The 23,892-nt window shown below is 42.0% G+C and overlaps 1 protein-coding gene across 2 annotated transcripts in view; it reads left to right on the top strand.

Moving 5' to 3' along the window:
* The window catches only part of LOC143996111 (phosphatidylinositol 5-phosphate 4-kinase type-2 alpha), a 179,344-nt gene that overhangs the window by 61,547 nt on the left and 93,905 nt on the right, over positions 1-23,892 (top strand). The window contains exon 1 of one of the 2 annotated variants that reach the window (XM_077490959.1): positions 20,315-20,337. The exons of the other annotated variant lie outside the window; for it this stretch is intronic. The gene's annotated coding sequence lies outside the window, so the exon portion shown is untranslated. Of the gene's footprint in view, positions 1-20,314; positions 20,338-23,892 lie in introns of those variants that run through there. 2 annotated transcript variants of the gene reach the window in all.

The raw sequence follows: 23,892 nt of genomic DNA, 5'->3' as shown, positions 1-23,892 counted from the left end.
TGAGCTGAGGGAGAGCTGCTGCACAGAGAAGACTTTATATCTTAATGCATAGAATGCATTAGGATAAACCTTCTGCCTTTACAACCACTTTAAGCCCTGGTTCACACTGATGTGATTTCATATGCGTACCGGAATGTATGGAATCACATGACATGTGAAATAACATGACTTTCTATGATGACCTTCACATATATGCAATCCGTACACAATGCTTTTTTCTAAATGGTCCTGTGCGGTAAGATGTAATTTTCACCTCCATAGAGTCTAATGGAAACTGTATAGAAAATGCATAGGTGCTCAAAGTCTATGCAATTCCAGGGAAATTTCTAGTAGGCTATATAGTGTCTTTCTGAACTGAATCACAGCTGTATCCAAATCACATTGGAGTTGCAGTGGACATTATCCTGGAAATCTTACTAAAAACCAGGGGTGTTGCTAGGTCTACAAAAGATCTGGGGCTAGAGCCCATAGCAGTGTAGTAAAGAGTTATACGCTTCGGCGGTCATATACATGTATATACAGTAATATACATGTGTGTTTATCCACAGAGAGCCTCCCCTTTTGCATCAGGGTCCCCAGAGAGCCTCCCCTCCCCTTGGGGACCCCTGCAGGGACTCTGCGCTATGGGCCCCAGATTCAGGGCTATCGCCTCAAAAGCCACCCCCTAGAGACGCCACTGCTAAAAACCTATTAGTTTGTAAGCTCCGCTTTGCACCAGGTCCCCAGAGAGCCTCCCCTCCCCTTGGGTACCCCTGCAGGCACTCTGGGCCCCAGATTCAGGGCTATAGCCTCAAAAGCCACCCCCTGGTTACGCCACTGCTAAAAACCTATTAGATTGTAAGCTCTTCTGAGTAAGGCCCTCTTAATCCTCATGTATTTTATTGTATTATGACTGTATTGTCTCCTTTTTATATTGTAAAGCGCTGTATAAATTGTTGGTGCTATATAAATCCTGTATTATAATAATAATAATAATAATAATAATAATAACAACCTTATAACCACGTAAGTGTGAAACTAGGCAATAAGAATTGACAGGCTGTAAGACAACTGGGTTCTTTACTGTTAGTGCAGGAAGGATGTGGAATGCCCTTCCACAATCAGTGGCGTCAGCGGGAGGTGTTAATTTAAAAATAACTTAGATGGGCATCTTGGTGAATGGAATATATGGGAAATGGTACACGCACAACATTGAACTAGATGGACTGGTGGCTTTATTCAACCTTACCACCTATAAAACTGCAAGTACATACCAGTTGATCTGGCAGAAATCCAGTTGTCTCCCAGCTTCCTGTAGTGACATGGCAGCCTGGTGCCCTTACTCCAGGGAAATCTCAAGCAATCTGCCTTGTACACAATCTCCTCTGCTGGCCAGTTGAGCACCCCCTTCATATGTTCTGTTGATGAGGAACGGGGGTGGCATTCTGTAGTCCAGCATAGAAGGCCGTACTGCTTGGGATTTCAGTTTACTTTAGAAAGTTAGGAGCTCACTGGATTTTTGGATGATCAACAGAATATTTTTGCACTTGCAACAATATTAAATAGTGTATTTTATGGCAGGGATGTACAACATAATTATTATTTTTTTTTTTGCCTAGACATACACTTTAATCGCCTGTGTAGCCGTAGCCTTAGAAGCCTTAACAAAGTAACAGGTTTTAAGTATATTCCTTCTTTCTAAAGAAAACTATTTAACCACTTCTGGACCACCACGCACCAATATATGTCCTAACTTTGAAGAGGGATATCTTCGTTATGGCAGCAGCTAGCTGCCATAACCCTGGTATCCTCTTCTTCGGTGGTCCGGTTTCCGGTAATAGTGGTCTCTGTGGTTTATCGCCGTCGGGAGAGGCCCCCTGACCCCACCCCCCCTCCGCTGTGCCCCGGGGCCCTCCGCCGCTTACCGGAGCCATCGGTGGCAGCGGACACGATTGGATGCTTGTCCTTCCGTCTCCATACCATTGCAGGGCAGAAGCGATGTCAAAACGTCACTTCCGCCCATAGCTCTTAAAGGGGCCATATTTATTTATTTATTTTTTCATGACAAAATGTTTTTTTTTTTTTTTTTTTTTGCATTTTAGTGTAAATATAAGATCTGAGGTCTTCTTGACCCCAGATCTCATATTTAAGAGGTCCTCTCATGCTTTTACATTCCTTGTTATAGGCATAAAAGCCTCACAACTTTTTTTTTTTTTTTAAAGAACAGTATAAAAAAAATAAGAATTTTTAAACGCACCCCGTCCCGCCGAGCTTGTGTGCAGAAGCAAATGCATACGTGAGTAGCGTTCACATATGAAAACTGTGTTCAAACCACACATGTGAGGTATCACCGTGATCGGTAGAGCGAGAGCAATAATTATAGCCCTAGACCTCCTCTGTACCTTAAAACATGCAACCTGTAGAATTTATTTAACCACTTCCCGACCAGCGCACGACGATGTACGTCGACAGAATGGCACGGGCAGGCATATTGGCGTACATGTACGTCCAATATTCAATGCCGCCCTGCCATCGGGAGTGTGCCGGCGCGCTCCCGCGATGGTCGGGACCCCCGTGAGTCCGGTCGTGGGACCCGCGGACTCGATCGCCGCGGGCATCCCCGCGATCGTCTCACGGAGCGGCCGAATGGAGGAAATGCTGTGTAAACAACATTTCTCCATTCTGCCTAGCAACTAGTGACGCTGATCTCTGCTCCATGTGATTGGAGCAGAGATCAGTGTTCACTAAATGAAAGCCCAACCCCCCCACAGTTAGTAACACACCCCTAGGAACACTTAACCCCTACACTGCCACCCACTGGTTAACCCTTTCACTGCCAGTGTCATTTACACAGGAATCACTGCATTTATATAGCAGTGATTACTGTATAAATGACAATGGTCCCAAAAATGTGTCAAAAATGTCCGATGGGTCCCCCACAATGTCGCAGTCACAATAAAAATCGCTGATCGCCGCCATTACTAGTAAAAAAAAATAATAATAAAAAATTATTAATAAAAATGCTATAAAACTATCCCTATTTTGTAAACGCTATAACTTTTGCGCAAACCAATCAATCGCTTATTGCGATTTTTTTTTTTTTTTTTTTTACCAAAAATATGTAGAAGAATACGTATCGGCCTAAACTGAGGGAAAAAAATGTTTTTTTTATATATTTTTGGGGGATATTTATTATAACAAAAAGTAAAAAATAATGCGTTTTTTTTTCAAAATTGTCGCTCTATTTTTGGTTAAAGGGCAAAAAATAAAAACCGCAGGGGTGATCAAATACCACCAAAAGAAAGCTCTATTTGTGGGAAAAAAAGGACGTCAATTTTGTTTGGGAGCCAGTGTCGCACGACCGCGCAATTGTCAGTTAAAGCGACGCAGTGCCGAATCGCAAAAAGTGGTCTGGTCTTTGACCAGCAAATTGGTCCGGTCTGCAAGTGGTTAAACATTGCCTATGGAGATTTTTAACAGTAAAAGTTTGTCTCCATTCCACAAGCGGGCGCAATTTTGAAGCGTGACATGTTGGGTATCAATTTACTTGGTGTAACATTCTCTCACAATGTAAAAATAAAATGGGGCTAACTTTACTGTTTGTTATGGGTTTATTTTTTCCAAAAAAAAGTGCGCTTGTAAGACTGCTGCACAAATACGGTGTGGCAAAGTATTACAGCGACCGTCATTTTATTCTCTAGGGTGTTTGAAAAAAAAATGTGTAACGTTTAGGGGTTCTAAGTAATTTTCTAGCAAAAAAAAATAACTATTTTTAACTTGTAAACGACAAATCTCAGAGGCTTGGTCCTTAAGTGGTTAACTTTTATTTGACTTAGGACAGCATCTTGTTGTAGAAACAAGGAAACAAGCACAGGATTACTGTCTTCAGAGAACAAATAATGTCTTGTCTTTTTTGGTGCTGACCAGAGGAAACTTGTTTTTATACTCCTCCAACAATCCTTGTTCATTTTTATCATGAATAAAAGTGTTTCATCATTTCTGTTATTTGAAAGCTTATTGGATTTCACGTCTGAATATCATGGATATAGAACACCTTTTTTTGTGAAAAGTAAATTTATCCCATTCCTTGCATTTGAACCAATGCTATCCGTCATAGTTCTGCCTTTTTATTTTTATTTTTTTGATAGCAAGTGCCACCTGCTTCTCAGTTGCTGGTTTTAAAACATCTTGGCTGTTGAAGGCCAGCTGCTGAGGGAAAGGGGCCTATCCTACCAGGTTAGATCATCTCTATGATCTTAAAAGCTATTTAATCAACATCTTGCAAAGTCTGCCTTCGTACTTGAACCATTCTTTTCATTCAAGACCAGGAAATTCCACACAAGGAAGTTGACCGTGGATGAATCCTGTCTTTTCTCTAGTCTGATCTGAATCGGCAATTGGCCTTTAGTACCTCAACGGACAAATCTCGGCCTTAGCAGTTCTTCTGACTGCCTGCCTCTCGCTTCTTAGTGCAGGATGTTGCTCACATCATTCCTCCTGTACATTTTGTAGTGACTCTGTGGGATCTCAGCCAGTTCTGAACACTGCACTTTTAACCTACTAGGGATAGTCCTGTCTACCCTTACTTGTAAGTTTGTCTTTCTTGTCATCACTTCCATGAAGAGTTTGAGTTTCAGAATTATTTCTTCTGCTGTTCAAAGACGAGGCCCAAACCTCTACTTTTCAAGGTGGTTTCTTCCTCCCACCTTAATCAAAACATAGCCTACCCTCTCTGTTCTGCTTCAAAACTTTTATTTTTTTTAATATTAAAATAAATAAAAAAGTTATACATGGCTGCTCTGTGCAATGGTAATGCACATAGTAGCCCTTTACCTTCTGTTCTTTCCCCTGCTGGCCCTCTCCACTCCTTCCCTGTGTGTGTGCCACCATAGCAAGCTGGTCAGGATGTGTGCATCCATAGGCGCCCCCTGCTCCCCTCCTTCCAGGTATTGATCAACAGCAGCCAATGGCTCCTGATGCTATCTTTGCAGTCTGTAAGAACAGGGAGAGGTGAGAGAAGAACTTCACTGGGCACAGCACTGAATTGATGTAGGTTAGTGTTTAGAGAGAGAAACGGCAGTGGAAGTTTTTTTTATCTAATACATAGAATGAATTAAGGTAAAAAAAAACTTTGGGCCCCCTTCACACAGGCTGGATTCGGTTTTGCTCAGCAGGGGATCCTTCTGCTGATACCTTATTGTGCTGAGCGTGCCCTTGACTGGCCCAAGCCTGCTCCGCTTATGCAGAGCAGACACAGCCAGCTCTGCTCTATGGGCAGCTGGATGTAAACGGACTAGCTGTCAGTTTACACTTGACTGCCATCTGATCCACTTCTGTGTTTTTTTTTTCTCCTCTCCACTGAGGAGAATGGATCCACTTTCGTTTTTTTTTTGTATCGGATCCTGCTCTCCATAGGGGAGGATGGTCTAATAAAGTACAGTTGAAAAAGACTATCTGACCGATCGTGTGTATGGGACCTTAGTGTTTGGAACCACTGACGTTCAATCTCAATCTATTGTAACAAAAATTGTGATCACAAACCATAGACCAACACCGATACGTATATGAAGTATAAGATGATCAGTTACATAGGTCAATAAGCTTCAAGAGGAAAATAACTATATTCATCAACACATGGACGATGGAACGAACTGTATCAGTTATCATGGTAACTATTAGGAAGATATTGGGGTATAATAGATCATAGAGTAAAAATGCGTGATTTAATTGAATATCCATAGATATGTTGTAAGGAGCACTAAGGTGTAGAGCACTTTTTTATTTATTTTTTGACAAAAATAAGGAGTCAGGAAAAAATATCAGGGATATATCAAGAATATAAAGTAGAATTAAGAATTTGGAGAGAGGTTCTGTATACTCCGTCAAGATCCAGAAGAGGTATGTATGGGATCACCCAAGGCCCAGGTGAGAAACTCGGATGAGTAGCGGAACATAGACCACGATGTCCAAGTTAGTGAAAACTGTTCTCATTTAGCCTCCTGTGCCAACAGCCATTCAAGGTCTCTGAGTCCTCTTCCATGGATCACTCCCCAATAGAAGGTATGTTGGTCATCTTCCAATGGTAAAGTATGACTATTCTAGCTGCGGATAATAAATGTCAAAGGATGTCTTCCTCCTTTTTTTTTTTTTATGGATTTGAAGGATCCAGAAAGTATTGCCAGGAGAGCTACTTCAGGTGAGGGTTGTACAGAGGTCAAAGATATGCTGCCAGAAGGATCTGATAGGCATTCCCACCATATGTGGATCAGGGTACCCTTGGAGGAACCACAGTGCCAACAAGTATTGGGTGGAAGGGGGTGACATGGTGCAGGAACCACTTTAAATGAGTCCACTTGTATTCTTTCTTTATTAAGGTACAGTGACTATACCGCGAAACTGGATGTTCAAAATTCACGATAAACTAAAAAAACACACTGCAGAATTTTGCTTGGTGTCAAATGTGCGACATTATTAAGATCAAGCTCTTGTCATAATAATTTGCATCATTCGGAATTTTCTTCCTTCCTGCGTGGTCAGCGATATCTCTTGTCTTTTTAACAATGTGCAGTGTGTCAGGATAACCTCTTTCTCCATTGTCTCCAAAGAATATACTTTTTGTATAGCCTTGCTATGCAGGGAATGAAGCTTTTTGTAGCAGTGTCGCGGTCAGCCTGTGGATGTATATAACCCACCCTTTGTCTGCCTGAGGCTTAGCTGCAGCAATGTCAGTGAAGGAGGGTGAGGGACTTGGCAATGGTGATACTTTTCGGAGTACGTTGACATGTTATTGAAATATGAAATGTAGGTTTAGTGCAGAATGGGCCGAATTCCAAGACTGCCTGAACACCCGGCACGGTTTGCAGAATCTGACATCCAATCCCAGCCCTCCAGCCACCCAAACAGCATTATTGGAATGCAGCAAACAAACAATGGCATCACCACTGAGCCCATTGATGCAGGCATCCCAACCTGCAAAATCTAATTTTTAGGGAGGTGGGCGTGGCTTAAGCCATGCTACATATTGGGCGTGACTTAAAGAGGAAGTAAATCCTCCTGCAAAAAAATAAACACACCCTGCAAGGGCGCATAGTGGACAGTGTCAGTAGAGCAGTGTGTCGGTAGTTTGTTTTTTATTATTTTCTCTATTTTTTAAAAAAAATTGTTGTACATTGTTCTTTAAATCATTTTTTTTAAATATATTTTTTCACAGTGCTTCTGGGGAAGGGTTGGCGAATATGTGACGGTGTTGACAACTTTCCCAGAAGAGTTAAATGCTGTTATAGCTGCTAAGGGGGGGTATTGAACCCTACGGACTAAGACTGAGTGAGATGCCATTGACGTTCATGTCCGTATAAAGGCAGGCGTCCCAATACTTTTGGTAATATAGTGTAGCTAAGTTGGGCTGGCGGAATCACATCTTTTGGTATATTTATGTACTTGGCCGGCAATTAAATTCTTGATTAAAGGAATCTGTGCTTTTACCTTTTGTAAAGTCCCCCACAGCTCTGTTAAGAACCTCCTTCTTCTGTTCTTTTTTTTTTTTTTTTTGCTCTCGACAGCTTAACAATTTACCGGCGTGAAAGTTTACACAGTGCTACGGACTCCCTAGGTGACAGCACTGTCCTTTATCTGGAAGTACCAAATATTTCCATTGGCTCCCAGCATGGAGCAGGACACCAGGGGAGCGAAGGAAAGGTAAGTATACAGTCTGCTGGAGATGGAGCATTAAAGCAATGAATGGGCAATCAAATGGCTGTTTATTATTTTTTCCATGCAGCTGTTTTTTGTGCCATGTGGCTTAGAACAAAAGGAAAAAATATGAGCTAAGGGCATAGAATGACAGCGTTCTTTAATATTTCACTGTTTCTTTTACGATAAGCTCTAAAAAGAAAGCCTTGCAATGCTGGAACAACACTTTTGTGTACCTTGGAAAGTGGCTGTAGGCGCAGCCAAGATAAACATTGTTCAAGTTTAGTGATCTAAATTAAGCATCAGCTCTGTATGCGACTTTACTTTGTAATCTAACATTGTAAACGGCTCTCTCTGTACAAGTGTGTGTGTGTGTGTGTGTTTTTTTTTTTTTTTTTAAGATCACATTGAGATTTAAAGTGATGCTTCAACCTTTTGCTATAGTGTAGAGATGCGTTCGATTTTGAGCTTCTATTATGTCTCCACAGGGGAGATTTCTCTGCACTTGCTGTGCAGATGACTATAGGGCAATTGCTGCAAGGAAAATTTCCTGTTTCCCTCTTGTCTGGAGAGCATTCTTCATATATTCCTAGAGCACCAACTAGGGAACCAGTGACTTTGTCAGAAGCCCCCTTTCCCCACTCTGCCCTAAATTTAAAACATTTTGGTTCATTTTAGGTTACTGCTCCAGTTCTTTGTTTTCTAGTTGAACTGGTTAAGTGGCTTTAATACAGTTTTATCATTGTGTGGTCCCTGTCGTAGTTACTTGGCTGCCATCTGTCCAGATTTAAACAAGCCTTTGCTTTATTCTTGCAATATAAATTATTGCATATTGTTAAGTTGTATTCTCTTTTTCAGCCAACAGGTGGAGTACAACCTCCCATTTTTTTTTTTTCCTCTTGTTGTAAGCTTGTTGTTCAAGCTTAAATGTACACCGACACACATGAATGTCCCGTTACCTTTTCTTCCCCTCCTTTTTTTTATAATTTTCTTGCTCAGGTTTTAGAGCTTGAAAATAGACAAGTACTACCGTGTCTCTTTAGAAAACTCATAGTGCTCTGGGAATCCTTTCTCATACTTTAAAAGCCTACTCTGATCTGCTTGTTGCCTCTGTGTAGTAACAGAGGGACCCCTGCTTTCCACTAGAGATGAGCTTGGATGTGCTCTGAACTTCTCTCTAATCAAACTTTAAGTTTGTTCTCCTTTCCTTCTTATTCTTTTTCTTTTTTTTTTTTTCCGATCATTATACCAGTGAGCTGGTCAGGTTAACAAAGTGGTGGACTGAGGGGCAGGAATGACCCAGTCCATAGATCACTAGCGTAAAAAAAAAAGCACAAGTTCGGAGTTTGGCTTTGGGAAGAGTTTGGAGGTCGCACCAAGCTCACTAGAGCTCTACTAGAGAAGAGCTTGGATGTCCTCTGGACTTCTAGTCAAACTCCAAGTTTGTGCTCCATTCCTTCTTTTTTTTGTAGTATTGTATTGTGTATTATTATTTTTTATAATATAATAATAATAATAATAATGTTCTAGCGAGCTGGTCACATTAACGAAGAGGCGGACTGAGGGGCCGGAATGACCCATTCCACAGCTCACTGGAGCAATAAATCTGCACAAGTTTGGAGTTTGGCTTTGAGAAGAGTTTTTGGAGGTCGACCAAACTCATCTCTAATGCTCTGGCTATTACTGGGAATGAGTTATGATAGATGCTGTCACCTGTTATTGGAATCCAGTATTGCAGTTATGGCGACTCAGCTTCTTAGTGATTACTTTGTTTGACATAAGACTACAAAGTGAACAGGGCAGCACTGGATTTCTGGCAGGATCTCAACAGGATGGATCTGGATAGCAAACCGTGACCACAAAGTGTTTGCACTCCCAACACACTGACTGATTGCCATGTGAATGCACTCGCAGCCCACAACCCTGGAGCCCCATGAACTTGTGCAGCAGCTGGCCGTTAAGGCCCACCCACCCTTCTGCTGCACATATCCAATCTGCCATCATCACGAGGTTAAGAGACCAAAAGTGAGCAAATATGAGAATTTCATTGTTGGGGTTATGTATGCTTTAATTACTTCAAAATGTAAAAAACGGGAACTTGGACTTTAACGTTTTGTTTATTTACTTGGTGAATTGAGTAAGACCTGTATTTATAAGTTGTAGGCACCAATCCTCTATGGAGAGATGTTGAGGACAGACTTTGTAAAAAGATTACAGAAAAGATGATATTTTTAGCATGTTGTGACAACACATCTTTCCCGATACTTGGCGGAGCAGTCAGTGTTTGGTGTATTCTACCACAGCTGTTGCTGCACTTTCTGGAGACGCCAAGTCTGGATGAAGTTGTACTTGCTAAGAAAGCATCTGCTCCCACCATCACGCTGTCCAGAACGAGCTTTCCAAGTGGTTTTGTTTATATTGAGAGAAGTAAACTGACATTTTAAAGATGGGGACTTAAAAAACTAGGGCATGGAAGAGCCCACCGGAAACTAAAAACACTAGGACGTGGAAGAGCCCACCGGAAACTAAAAACACTAGGACGTGGAAGAGCCCACCGGAAACTAAAAACACTAGGACGTGGAAGAGCCCACCGGAAACTAAAAACACTAGGACGTGGAAGAGCCCACCGGAAACTAAAAACACTAGGACGTGGAAGAGCCCACCGGAAACTAAAAACACTAGGACGTGGAAGAGCCCACCGGAAACTAAAAACACTAGGACGTGGAAGAGCCCACCGGAAACTAAAAACACTAGGACGTGGAAGAGCCCACCAGAAACTAAAAAGACTAGGACGTGGAAGAGCCCACCGGAAACTAAAAACACTAGGACGTGGAAGAGCCCACCAGAAACTAAAAAGACTAGGACGTGGAAGAGCCCACCAGAAACTAAAAAGACTAGGACGTGGAAGAGCCCACCAGAAACTAAAAAGACTAGGACGTGGAAGAGCCCACCAGAAACTAAAAACACTAGGACGTGGAAGAGCCCACCGGAAACTAAAAACACTAGGACGTGGAAGAGCCCACCGGAAACTAAAAACACTAGGACGTGGAAGAGCCAATCAGAGATCATCTTCACACACAGGACCTCTTATCGATGTCTCGGCGCAGGTCCTAGCTCCCACTCAGATTCCTCCTTTTGAATTTGATTGCAGAAAATGTTGTTGGTATACAACAGTGGCTAAACCATTTTCACCTACTAAATAACCTGTGTGTAAAAAAAAATGTAAAATTTGACCCTGTTTTCAAACACCTGTAACATCTTGTAAACGTGGTTACTCGCGTTTAGCCACGTTTTTCTTTTTACAGGCATTTTTAATTTTTGACTATTTTTGAGAAGAAGAAAAAAAGCTTCTAAACACAAATGCGGCAAAACCTTTTAAACATCGGTTATTATCTGTCAAGTTAGATCATTCAGGAGAGGTTGTAAAACGTCCCGTGTGCATGAAGCCTTAATGGAAAAAAAAAAAGTGATTATCACTGGTTTTGATTGCTGTTTTAGGGCTCATTTGCACTGGCTGCAAAAAAAAAAAAATGGATTTTGCATATTTTATGTCCCCACCCCCCGGTTTGCCCAAAAACCATGTTGCATGGGTGTGATGATGAAAATGCTTGGCACAGTGCTTAAGTGGCAGCGTTGTAGTTCATAAAAAAAGTGGCAGACTTGGCTGTGAATACAGACTGATTTTACTGTTGTGGGTTTAGTAACACTCTATGGCCTCTTGTACACTGCTTGGGGCAGGTTGGCTACATATAATGACCAAATAAACGAAAGAGCATTTTCCTTAGGCCCCTTTCACACCGGGCGGATCTGCTGGGTGGAATCGCTAGCTCAGCGGGGGATCCGCACTTAGCAGATGGATGACAGGTCTGTTGTCTCCGCTTACTGTTCAGATGTACCTTTTGGAGTCCTGCTTCTCCTCTTTGGGACGATCAGATGAAAAATGCACAGCCTGTCCAAATTCATCCAATCCGCTGGACTGATGGAAAATGTATCCCCATCCGTCTGTTTTGAGCGGTTCTTGTCGGATCGGATGGCAGGCAGGTGTCAGCTGACACATCTCTACTGACATCTGCCCTCCCATAGAAGTCAATGGGTGGCCCGCTAGGATCCGCCTGAAAAAACGGACAGGCGGGTCCGAGTGGGCCAAACGTTTTGAAAGGGGCCTTACCAGCAGTAAAAAAACAAAAAAAAAAGATGGTGACCACACTTTACTACTTGTGGCTGGTGTACTTTCAGAATTACATTTCTTTACATGTATGTTAATTTGGGTTTATGATCAACTTGAAGCAACTCCGGATTTGATCATTACCATTTCAGAATCAAGTCAGGGCAACATAAGAGTAACGGTTTGTTTCAGAGTTTTATACTCGTATGCATCCGTCCTATATATGCGGACCTTCCTAATGTCTGTAAGTTTACGTTCTTTTTTTCTGAAGAACATCATGAGCAGAAGTGACATTTCTTCACACATTCAGTTCCTCAACCACTAGGAAACGACTTTTAGAATCGTTTCTGCAGAACTAATCTTATATGAGTTTATAGAAGACAATCGTCTGCAAACTTATAATGCCATCACAAAATGTTAGGAACATTGTAGCATTTGCATAGGAATGCGCGCATGGTGTGCCTGGACACACCCTAATCACCCTGTGTGGCACAGATTGCCCTTGCTGCCCATGTCGCCCCCCCCCCCCCCCCCTGCGCTGCTGGCTTCCCTCTCCTCCTCTCCCGCAGATCGTTTCGGGATGGAGAGTGGGAAGGGGCCAGTGAATATGTAATTTTACCAGCCCCTTCCTTTTCTAAACATAATAAGTGATTGGTAGCAACCACTTACTGTGTTCCTTCATAACTGAAGCATAGTAAACTGTGTCTACTATGCTTCAGTTTGTGAATGAACCTGAAGATGCTCAGCACAGAGCACTTCTCATTCATTCACTGTGCAGTGCAGCTGAGGCTGCAGAGAAAAGGATTGGGGGGGATCACTGTCTTAAAAGTGAGAGGGTTTGAGCTTTGGGGTGCACACCCTAATGCAATAGGCCGAGCACATCTATGAACATTTGTTTACCCATACTGTTCTTTCTTTAACCATATGAAGCTGAGGTATGGCTCTACCACAACCACAAAAAAGCACACTATAAAGTACAGAATTCTGATTTTACATATCAAAAAAAAAAAAAAAAAAAAAAAAAAAAAAATATATATATATATATATATATATATATATAATTATCTGATGCACGTAGTGAAGTACCTCCATCCCTATTTATGAGGTACACAGCATTATTTATTTGCCCATGAGGCAAATCGTGTTTATATTTATTATACAGTGTGTGTGTATATATATATATATATATATATATATATATATATATATATATATATATATATATATATATATATATATATATATATATATATATATATATATATATATTCTCTCTATCTCATTGTAAAACATGGTGAACGATTTGTCATGCAGCTTTGATTTCCAAGTTTGCATGACAAGTCGCACAAGTGTGAATGGAGCCTTACACGTATGCATTACACTTCAGGACTTTGAACTAAGGAAGGTGAGCACAGTCATGTGATCAACCTCTCCTCCAATCAGAGTACTCTCTGCAGGATTATTCAGGGAGAACACCATGGGACACTATTCTGCGTTTTTGATGAAATTGGTGTAAAATACAGAGCACGGTGTGGAGTAAGCGCCAGTTTCCATTGGATAAGCGGTATCCACTTTCAGCTATAAGTGCTCATGCACACGGACGTTTTAAAAAACTGGCTGCAAAGCTAGCTCCGATGCCTGGAAAAATTGTTGTTAAAAACTTGATTTTTACTGCGTTTTGCATTGGCGTTTTTGCGCGTTTTTTAGCGTTAAGTAGCGTTTTTTAAGAAACACATCTCTTGGCTATAGCACTCAGAAAACAAAGAAAATATGTTGCGCGTTTATGCGCGTTTTTGCGCGTTTTCCCGCGATTCGCGCTTTTACAGCTCTAGCTCCACGCCACGGAACGCACTGGTCCTGGGTTTTTTTTACAGCTTAAAAACGCCTATGCCATTTGCAGCTCAAAAACGCCTAGGTGGGCATGAAGCCATAGACTAACATGGACAGCCGTTTTTAAGCTGCAAAAAAAGCTCAAAAAAGTGGCTGTAAAAACGTCCGTGTGCATGAGGCCTAAATAGGCCCCTTCGTTTCAGTTTCGGCGCACTTCAGCGGAAGAACGCTAAACCGCTTGAGCTCAGAACCGTAATAAACTTTTCTGTTCCTCTTTGGTTTTAAACAAGAATAGACGTTTCCGTCCACTTTATTCATTTTTTAGACTTACAAGAGGATTCATTGTGTTATATCTTTGTATTATTTTTAGTGGATATTAATTGCAGGAATATATAGAATGTTTTTTTAAAGATGACATCTTTCATTTTGGGCTTTGTAATAAATCATCATTCTCATGGGGCACATCAATGTGTACATTCATCCATGCAGGTCCACAGCTCTGAACACTCACTATCTGCATTCAGGGCCATGCAAATTGGAGGGATTATCTGACGATCTGCTGCAGAAATCAACAGAACAGACATTCTTTATTCTTTTAAAGATTTTACAAAAATATATTTGTTTTGTAGTGATGTTTGACCTCAAGCTCTGTACTACTGTTGGCTGCATAAGGAGGTCAGAGAGCTAGGGAAAGAGAAATGGCGGGGGGGGGGGATGGGTGTGTCAGGACAAGTTTGATAATTGGAAGAGAGCAGGCTGAGTTCCCAGCATGGCTAGAGAACTGACCACGCTGTGCTATCATGGCTTGTGTGGTCAGTTTTAGTAGGGAATTGGAAGAACTCGGGATCACCAGGGATTTCACACAAGCATTGCAAAGAGAACAGGATTAGTTTGTCTGTCGACTAATCTATCGATTATTTTTTCAATTAGTCATCGACTACACAATGATTTTTTTTTTTATTATTTTTTTTTTTTTTTATTAATCTAGTGTTTTTTTTTTTGATTAATTAATCCTTTGGATAACCTTACAAAAAAAGTAAGATAAAAGAATATAATTAGTACATATATATATAAGTGTGTACTTTTATTCTTACCATTTATTTATATATATATATATATACTTTTATCTTATCTTTATATTTTCTGTTCAGAAGTTCATGAATGTTTATAATTTTTTTTTTTTACAATATTTTCTTTTTTTAAGGGGGAGGGTGTGTAAGGACAGTGTGTGTGTGTGTGTGTGTGTGTGTGTGTGTTTTTACAATTTTTATATGTTTTTTTTTTTTTTTCTATTTATTTATTGCAATTCTTTTTTATCAGCCCTGTTGGGGGGGGGGGGGGGGGTGCTAACAGACCTCTGACATCTCCCATTTGAGACAGGGAAAGGGACTGGGGACAGAGATTCCCAGGTCCCTTTCTCTGCAGCCTCTGCTGCACTGATAATGAATGGAGAGAAGACAGCGGCTTCTCTCCATTCATTATCTGAGACATTGTAATCACAGGCAGTTACAATGTTTCAGTTATGTGAATGGACAGAGTCAGTGGTTACTGACTCTGTCCATTCTGAAAACGAAGGAGCCGGGTTTACCGGCTCCTACCTCCGCTCTCCATCCTGAGATACCGAGGGGGGGGGGGGGGTGACAGCACGGAGTGGGAGAAGAGAGGGGGACAGTGGCGCGGAGGGGGACAGATGCACGGAGGGGGAGAAGAGAGGGGGACGGCAGCACGGAGGAGAGCGGGAGATACAGAGCACTGTGATGCATCAACGCCCTGCACGCACGTTGACGTATTTTTGTAGTCGATTTAATCAATTACGTCAACTCGTCGTGGCAGCTCTAATAGATATAGAGAGATCTATCTATATCTATATCTATATCTATATCTATATCTATATCTATATATATATATATATAAAATGTTGGGTTTACATTTTCTTTAAGGATGATGGATTTCCTAAACCTTCTCGAATGGACATTTTCTCTCCCTGAAGTGCTCTCTTTATATACCTTGGTGTCCTTTGCGCCACCTGATATGGTGTGTTTTTCGCTTTTATATCGGTCATGATTTGCATAGTATATACACCCAGGGTTCATTGATTCCTAGATGCTCAGAAATGAGTGAGCCCAGTGGTATGTACTTTTCACCTTGTATGCCCTCATTGCCCTCATTGCCTGGTTTATGGTGTCATTTCTAATGACAGGATCACTTTTAATTAGCATTGCGAATATTCCCCAATGGCCCTTACTTTGTCCAGATGTGAATGGCAATAAGAAAACAGGTCCTTCTAAATGGAATTACGCTTTTAAATGAACATTCTTCTTTCTTTTTTTTTTTTTTCTTTTTTTTCCCCCTACTTTCCAAGGTTATAAGAAATCGCTGATTCTCATCTGAATTTTAAATGTCAAGAAAATAACTGAAAATGTCAAACACAAAAGTAATATTTAAGAGCAGCAGTAAGTTCAGCCAAGCGAGCGGAGATGTTATTTCTTGTCTTGCCCCTGGTGCAGGAATCCGAGTAATGTTTCTATCTGTGAGCCGAAACAAAGAATTTATAAAGCAGACATACAGGCTATTTTGTTGCAGTCTGGAAAATCCTGCTTAATTGTGCATGAAACTGCCTTGCTCACATTTACATGGCAAATTTGACATACTTAATTTGAGACAGAAAATAAGATCTGAATATAGGACAACAGCCAAATGATCTACATCCTTAAAGGAAAAATATCAGGTTTGATATATGGCAGCTGCCATTGATCAGGCAATTGACATCTGACCTATGACCTCCCACCACCTGTCAAATGTGCTCCCTGAAAAGCATTCTACCAATAACTGCTTTTCAAAGGGTGGTGAAAAGCATCACAACTGTATGGATACTTTCACACTGAGGCGCTTTACAGGCGCTACATCGCTAAAAATAGCGCCTGTAATGAGCTTCACCTGTCTCTCCATCCCTCGGGCTGTCGCACTGGAGCGATGCGCTTGCAGGATGGTCAAACAAGTCCTGCAAGCTGCATCTTTGCAGTGCTGTAGGGGTAGCGCCGCCAAACCGCTGCGGCTCTTTGCGGACAGTTTTGACCCTTTTTTCGGCTGCTAGAGGGGGTTAAAACCGCCCCGCTAGCGGCCGAATATCACGGTACAGTGGCTCTAAAAATATACCGCTTTACTGCCGGCACCCATCCGCCCCAGTGTTAAAGTAGAATAAATGCCCTTACAGATTGTGCCAACCGCCGAAACTACAGTATGTGGCTACAATGTATAAGAATCTGTTCAGTTATCCGAATCCATTTTGGCAATATTGGTCATTTAGGCCTCATGCACATGTTCAAGAGAAGAGCGTTTTTGCTGAAAAAACATCTAAACGTGATAATATTCAGGCTAAGGAAAAAAATAAATACAAGCAGAAGATACAGAAGCGTAACCGCACAATTGGAAAATACTTGTTGAGATTTGGTGCTCAGGCTGGGGAATCCCCACTCCCCTGTTCGAACATCCAAAGCAGAAATCGGCAACTCGATAACTTCTTGGTATTGTCCCTTATTTGGCTACATCCATATACACAGGATCAATGCTGACTTGTTTTGGCTATTACAGCCTTACTCTGAGCATTTGAATGTAATAAATACCCAAGCCCTTCATGCGCTTAAACACGCCAGGAGAAAAGCATTTACAAAAGCCCCCGTGTGTATGAGGCTCTTAAAGCACTGCTTGTCAACTTGCAAAGGGCTGCATATAATATTTATGACATGTAATGCTACTAAAAACTGTCATAGATAGTCAGATAGTTCTACTAGAGTGGTTGGAGACTGACATCATTCTTTAGGATAGTGGTCTCCAAGCTGTGGCCCGGGGGAGGGGCCGGATGTGGCCTTGCCTGCCTTTATCTTTCCCTTGGGGCATTATTCCACCAACTGACACCAGAGCTGCACGATTCTGGCTAAAATGAGAATCACAATTTTTTTGCTTAGAATAAAGATCACAATTCACAGTGTAACATCTTTCATATTCTGCAAAAAAATTGGGCTAACTTTACAGTTGACTTTTATTTTTTTTATTTTTTTAGCAAGTTGCATTTAAAAGACCACTGAGCAAATACCGTGTGACATAAAATATTGCAACAACCACCATTTTATTCTCTAGGTTCTCTGCTAAAAAAAAAAAAAATAGTAAGAAATTTTCTAGAAAAAAATACTGATTTTAACTTGTAAGCAACTAAAAGGGTAAGTTTGCTTTTACAGAAAGTTTTAGTCTTTAAGTGGTTAAACTGACCTCATTTACAGACGAAGTTTATTCCTTTACTCTAAAAGGACTTAGTATTCCAATGTTTCACTTTACTTCCACCTAAGCAATTTTGTTTTAAAACTTGGCTGCCTGGATTTATTTTCATTTTTTTTTGTCAGAAGTGAGCAGAGAATTCTCTGCTCTTGTTGCATAGAATTGGGAAAAAGCTATTTTAAGATCGTGAGGAGAGTGCAATCGCGATCTCAATTCTTTAGAGATTAATCGTGCAGCTCTAACTGACACCAAAGATGTGCACTGATCCTCCTGCTAACACCATAAATTAGGCAATATTCTCCTATTGATATCAACAGTGGGGGCACTATTCTTCCCATTACCACTACTGGGGCACTGATGCTGGGGCATTTTCTATTCCCACTGGTTAGTTTGCCCCCCCCCCCCCCCAAAGCCTGAAGGACAGCAAACTGGCCCTTTGCTTAGAACGTTTGGAGACCCCTGCTTTAGGTGATCATCAGAGATTAGGGATGTGTTCCCTGAGACCACTAGATTTACTACTGTTAAGGGAACGATTACAAGTAGGTAGACCCCCACTAAATTATTGCAATAAAACCCCACTCCAGGACAAAGTTAAAATGTTACCATCCCACCGCCTCTAACTTATGCATTTTTTATTTTTTTTTGCTAACTTACCTTGTGAAGCCAGCAATACTTGCCTAAGTCCCCTAACCGGTCCCTTACTGCTGCGTTGCAATGGCACCCCAAGACTACTGGTCCATCTACCTTCCCCTTATGACGACATCTGTCCTCTTCTCTCTCTCCTAAGAGAGGACCCTATTGGTGGCCATCCAATTGAAAGTGCCAACATCTTGCAGGTATCAACGTAGACATCTAAAGAAGGACCTCAAGCAAGGAGTAAACGAAGAAGAGTAGACTTGGAGTTTCGGAGTCACATGACCGTGGGTAAAGGTAAGTAAAAACAAGCGTTCCGAATTATTTTATTCAAATATTTCATTGATCCCAGAGTGGGCTTTAATGCTACAGCATACAAAGACAGTTGCCCACTTCCAACTTGGTGACAACAGCCTGGGGTAGACCATTTTATCTTCTAGCATGGCTTTGACTTTGTACCCAAGCCAAGTCCATGACGACATTGCTCTAATAACACTGGAGAGTGCAAAACCTGGTGCAGCTCTGCATACAAACCAATCAGCTTCCAGGTTTTTTGTCAAGGTTTAAAGCGGTTGTAAACCCCCCCCCCCAAAAAACCCTGCAAAACAAATACATAATGAGCTAGTATGCATCGCGTACTAGCTCATTATGAAAAACTTACCTTGGAATGAAGCTCTCTCATTGGTGCCTGCACACTGCCAAGACCGCTGACGTTTTTCCCGAAGTTCCTTCCGGGTTCGCAGGTTCCAGTGCTGTGATAGGCCAGGGCCACAATGACGTCACTCTACCAGGAGCTGCGGTCACGGCCCAGGGTCCTGAAGAAATGGCACATGTGCTGATGACGTTTACGTATATAGTAAATATCTCCTAAACTTTGCAAATTTTGGAGATATTTACAGTATCTACAGGTAAGCCTTAATATAGGCTTTACCTGTAGGTACAATTTAAAAAGGAAGACTTTACTATAATTGAACAAACTCAAGTTAGAAGCTATGTTATGAGAGGTAGAGATAGAGAGACTCTCTCTATAGTAATACCATGATTTTGGGACGTTCCAAAAGGTCCTAGTAGATGTCAGGGTCGGGCCTCAAAAAACAGGCATATTGTGTAGTAGGTTCTTCGTTTTGAGAAGATTCTCTTTTTAAAAATCTATTCCATTGTATGTTACATCCCAGTCCAGGCTACATGTGTTGCTCACTCACTTTGTGTATAGTTTTTATAGTCTGCCTGCCTCTTAAGCTTTTTTTTATGGCTTGTTTTAGGTGCAGGTTAATGGTCGGTCCTCTCTTGCAGACTTTATGAATGTACATATGCCATACCTTTTTTTTTTACTGGAGTTTTTAGAGGTCTGCATACCACTTGCAGAGATGAGGTTTAGTTCTGCAACCTGTAATTATATTCCCCAAAGACCGACCTAAACTTTCCTACATTGCATCTGGCCTGCTTTTATTGGGCCTTTGATGTCTTATTTGTAAGACTGCGGAGACTATGCAGTCATGGACATTGCCCTATATCATTATTTTAATGTTCTTTTAACCCTGATGTGACCCTTTGCACTATAGGACAGCTTAGTGAAAGGGTACGTTTTTTGCTTTTACAGAAAATTATCCGTATACCATACACTGCACTAGTAACCCCAGATCCCGTAAGCATCATCTAACAGAGGCAAGCCATCATTGGTCAGCACGGCCACGGGATCGTTCTCCAATGAAAATCCTTCCTGCTTCAGGAATTTTTCCGGGACGAAGACCTTGAAAGGATTCTCACTGGTCAGTGTATTTATACTCGCTGCCTTAGTCTTAGTCTATCTGATAGATATATAGATGTACTCACTTTTGTTGCCACCGGTTTAGACAATAATGGCTGTGTGTTGAGTTATTTTGAGGACACGGCAAATTTACACTGTTATACAAGCTGTACACTCACTACTTTACATTGTAGCAAAGTGTAATTTCTTCAGTGTTGTCACATGAAAAGATATAATAAAATATTTACAAAAATGGGAGGGGTGTACTCACTTTTGTGAGATACTGTATATATTAGAGGTGCGGCGACTGGAGATTTTGGTGCCGAAACTGAAAATTCAGGATGCACTGATTTATATTTATATTTTTATATATATACACACACACATATTAATCACATATACATACATACATACATACATACATACATACATACATACATACATACATACATACATACATATTACCAAAGCGTTGCTGGCGGTAAAGCGGCGCTGTTAAGCGAGGTTTTGGCGCCGATATTCGGCCACTAATGGGCTGGCTTTAACCCCTGCTAGCAGCCAAAAAAGGTTAAAACTGCCCGCAAAACACTGCTGCAATGGCGCTTTGCAGGCGGGTTTGCAGCTCTGCCCCATTGTTTTCTATGGGAACACCGCTGCAGTGGCGCTTTGCAGGTTGGTTTGCAGCGCTGCCCCATTGTTTTCTATGGGAAGGGCCGCTTTAGGAGCGGTAAATACACCGCTCCTACAGCGCTCCCAAGATGCGGCTTGCAGGAGTTTTTTGACCGTCCTGCAAGCGCACCGCTCCAGTGTGAATGCCCTCGGGGCTTTCACACTGGAGAGACAGCAGCGGCTGTTTCAGGGAGCTTTGCAGGCGCTATTTTTAGCTCTGTAGAGCCTGCAAAGCGCCCCAGTGTGAAAGGGGCCTTAGTGATCTATATTGAGACAAGTACACAGTACAAAGGGATATGCTTTATTCATATTTCATGGCAGAGGTTTACAACCACTTTAAAGCATACTTATTTAATTTACAACCTTGTAACCTTTGGAAAATTTTGGCCCCCACCCCACATAAATACTGGGTTAGACAGCTGCGGCTGATAAGAATCTCAAAACTGGCCTTGCAGAAAAATGCTGTAAAATCGTTATAGTTGTAATGTATTTGTAGGGAAAAGGGTTGTAAGTCTTACCCCAGTATTAGACCAACACAAGGGCATTTGCTTTCACTTCCCCGTAAACAAGCATGTAGGTGAGGAAAGTCGGAGTATTGTCAGAATTCCTGATCATCGGACTTCCAAGTCGGTCTCTAAAGCCATTGAGACTTTGCAATCACTTTAACTGTTATCTTCTTTTAAACATTGAATGCCCCATCTCCATTCTAATGGAGAGAAAGAGAGGAAGACGTGTGAGCATAGATACCCTGGGGCAGGAAGTGTTACTGGCAGGATCACCAGGCAAATTGGAGGGGGGGGCATGAAAAAAAAATGAATAATGCAGCCACCTTATCCAAGGATTGGTAAAGTCTCACATATGTAGTACTTTTTTGTTTAAGGCTTTTGCTACACTTTAAATGCTCATGCATATTTGTGCTTTTTTGTGCTCTTGTGCACATTTTTATTGAGCTTCTTCAAGCTCCTTTGCGCTTTTTTGAGCATAAGTGTTGTGTTTTTTTTTTTTGTTGTGTTTATTTTTATTTTTTTTTTTTTTTTTTTTTCACAAACCCTCCTAGATGGTATTTTCTTAATCACTTATAAACCAAATAAAAAGCTGGAACAAAAGTTTTTGTGCATTTTCAAGCTTCTTTGACCTGTTCGGAGCACTAGCTCCTCTCAAAAACACAAGTTTGGTGGGGGTTCCGGTGCTGTGATAGGCCAGGGCCACAATGACGTCACTCTACCAGGAGCTGCGGTCACGGCCCAGGGTCCTGAAGAAATGGCACATGTGCTGATGACGTTTACGTATATAAGAGCTCAAAAGCCTGTAGGAGCCGCCGTCTTTGAGCTGCAGTGTGCATGCGCACTAAGAGACTTTGGCTGAAATTTCCTTTCCTCTAGGTATGCTAGTGCAGTTGATCACTATAGACCTCTATAGGGCCATCAGGAGGATAATTACAGGTATCCTTTTTACAGTGTGTTTCCATGAGGTGTCTTGTTTTTCTGCAACAAATGGTTTTGCCCGTACGTTAGCGGTAAAGCAGTGTTGGTTTAGTTTTACTTTACCACTGTTTAAAGTGGTGTTGCCACCAAAAAATAAAGTGATAAAAATCTTTAAAAAAAAAAAAATAATAATTGGGAAAAATTTTTTTTTTACTCACCTCTAAATACCTGTTGCTAGGGGTCCCTCGTAGTCTGCCTTCTTCCTTGCCCGGGCTGGTGACGTCACTTTCCCTCGTGCCGCACAGTCATCTGGGACCTGTCGCGTGTCCCAGATGACTGTACGGAGTATCACGGCGCCCTGCGCCGCTCGCGCATGCGCAGTGGGTGCCCAGCTGTGAAGCTACAGCCGGGTGCAAAACAGTACGAATGACGGCGCCGCGAGCGGAGCCGGGAACGAGGGGGGGGGGGGGGCTTCGTTCCCCCCGCATCGCTGGACCCTGGGACAGGTAAGTGTCCGATTATTAAAAGTCAGCAGCTGCAGTATTTGTAGCTGCTGACTTTTAATTTTTTTCTTTAGAGGCACCCCACTTTATGCAGCACTTTTTGGTCCCTAGTGGGGCGCTTTTATCTCCCGCTAGTGGCCAAAGAAGGGGTTAAACACATTTTGCATTGAGCCCTCGTACTTACTAAGGCTACTTTTCACACTGGGACGGAGGTGCATTAGCAGTAAAGCGCCGCTAGTTTTAGCGGCACTTTACTGTTTTAGCGACACACTTTTAACCACGCTAGCGGCCAAAGAAAAGATTAAAAGCGCCCTTGTTGCTTTGGCAGCACTGCCCATTCATTGCAATGCGCAGGAGTGTTTTTGGGAGCGATGCGCTCCCAAACCGCCCCAACAATGCTGCTTGCAGGACTTTTTCTAACATCCCGCAAAGCGCACCACCCCAGTGTGAAAGCACTCGGGCCAATGCATGGGTGGCGCCGACCAATCAGAACCCGCGTAGCCCGTCCTGCAGGCAAAGAGGAAAGAAAGCCATAGGGATCTGTCAGTGCGGGAGATCGCCAGACTCCAGGTTAGCAGGACCGGGTGCAATGGGAAGGGGGTCCAGTGTAAGGTCACCTTACAGATTTTCTGTAAGTGCCGGTTCACACTAGCGCGATGGCAGACATTGCATGTAATTCGCAGCGCACTGCTGTTCACATTACATGCGATGTCTGTGCGGGTGCGATGTCAGCCATACAGGTAGTATGGCTGATATCGCACCGCATTTGGTCCAAACACGCACAGGACCCTTTTTTCTGTTTGGACCAGAATCGGATCGCATGTGTGTTCACACATATGCGATCCAATTCATGTCCGAACTGTCGATATGCGAGCTAAAATGGGGGTGTCGTTAACATATAATGACACTCCCCAGCAGTTCGCATATGGCAGTGTGAACTGCCGTGCCTGTTGAGTGCGATGCGGAAACCCGCAGTTGATT

This window comes from Lithobates pipiens, unplaced genomic scaffold (assembly GCF_037356315.1).
Source record: "Lithobates pipiens isolate NorthernLeopardFrog02 unplaced genomic scaffold, aLitPip1_a1.2 Scaffold_19, whole genome shotgun sequence".
Lineage (NCBI taxonomy): Eukaryota > Metazoa > Chordata > Amphibia > Anura > Ranidae > Lithobates > Lithobates pipiens.
Note: the sequence above shows the minus strand (reverse complement) of the source record. Positions and strands in the feature narration are given on the sequence as shown.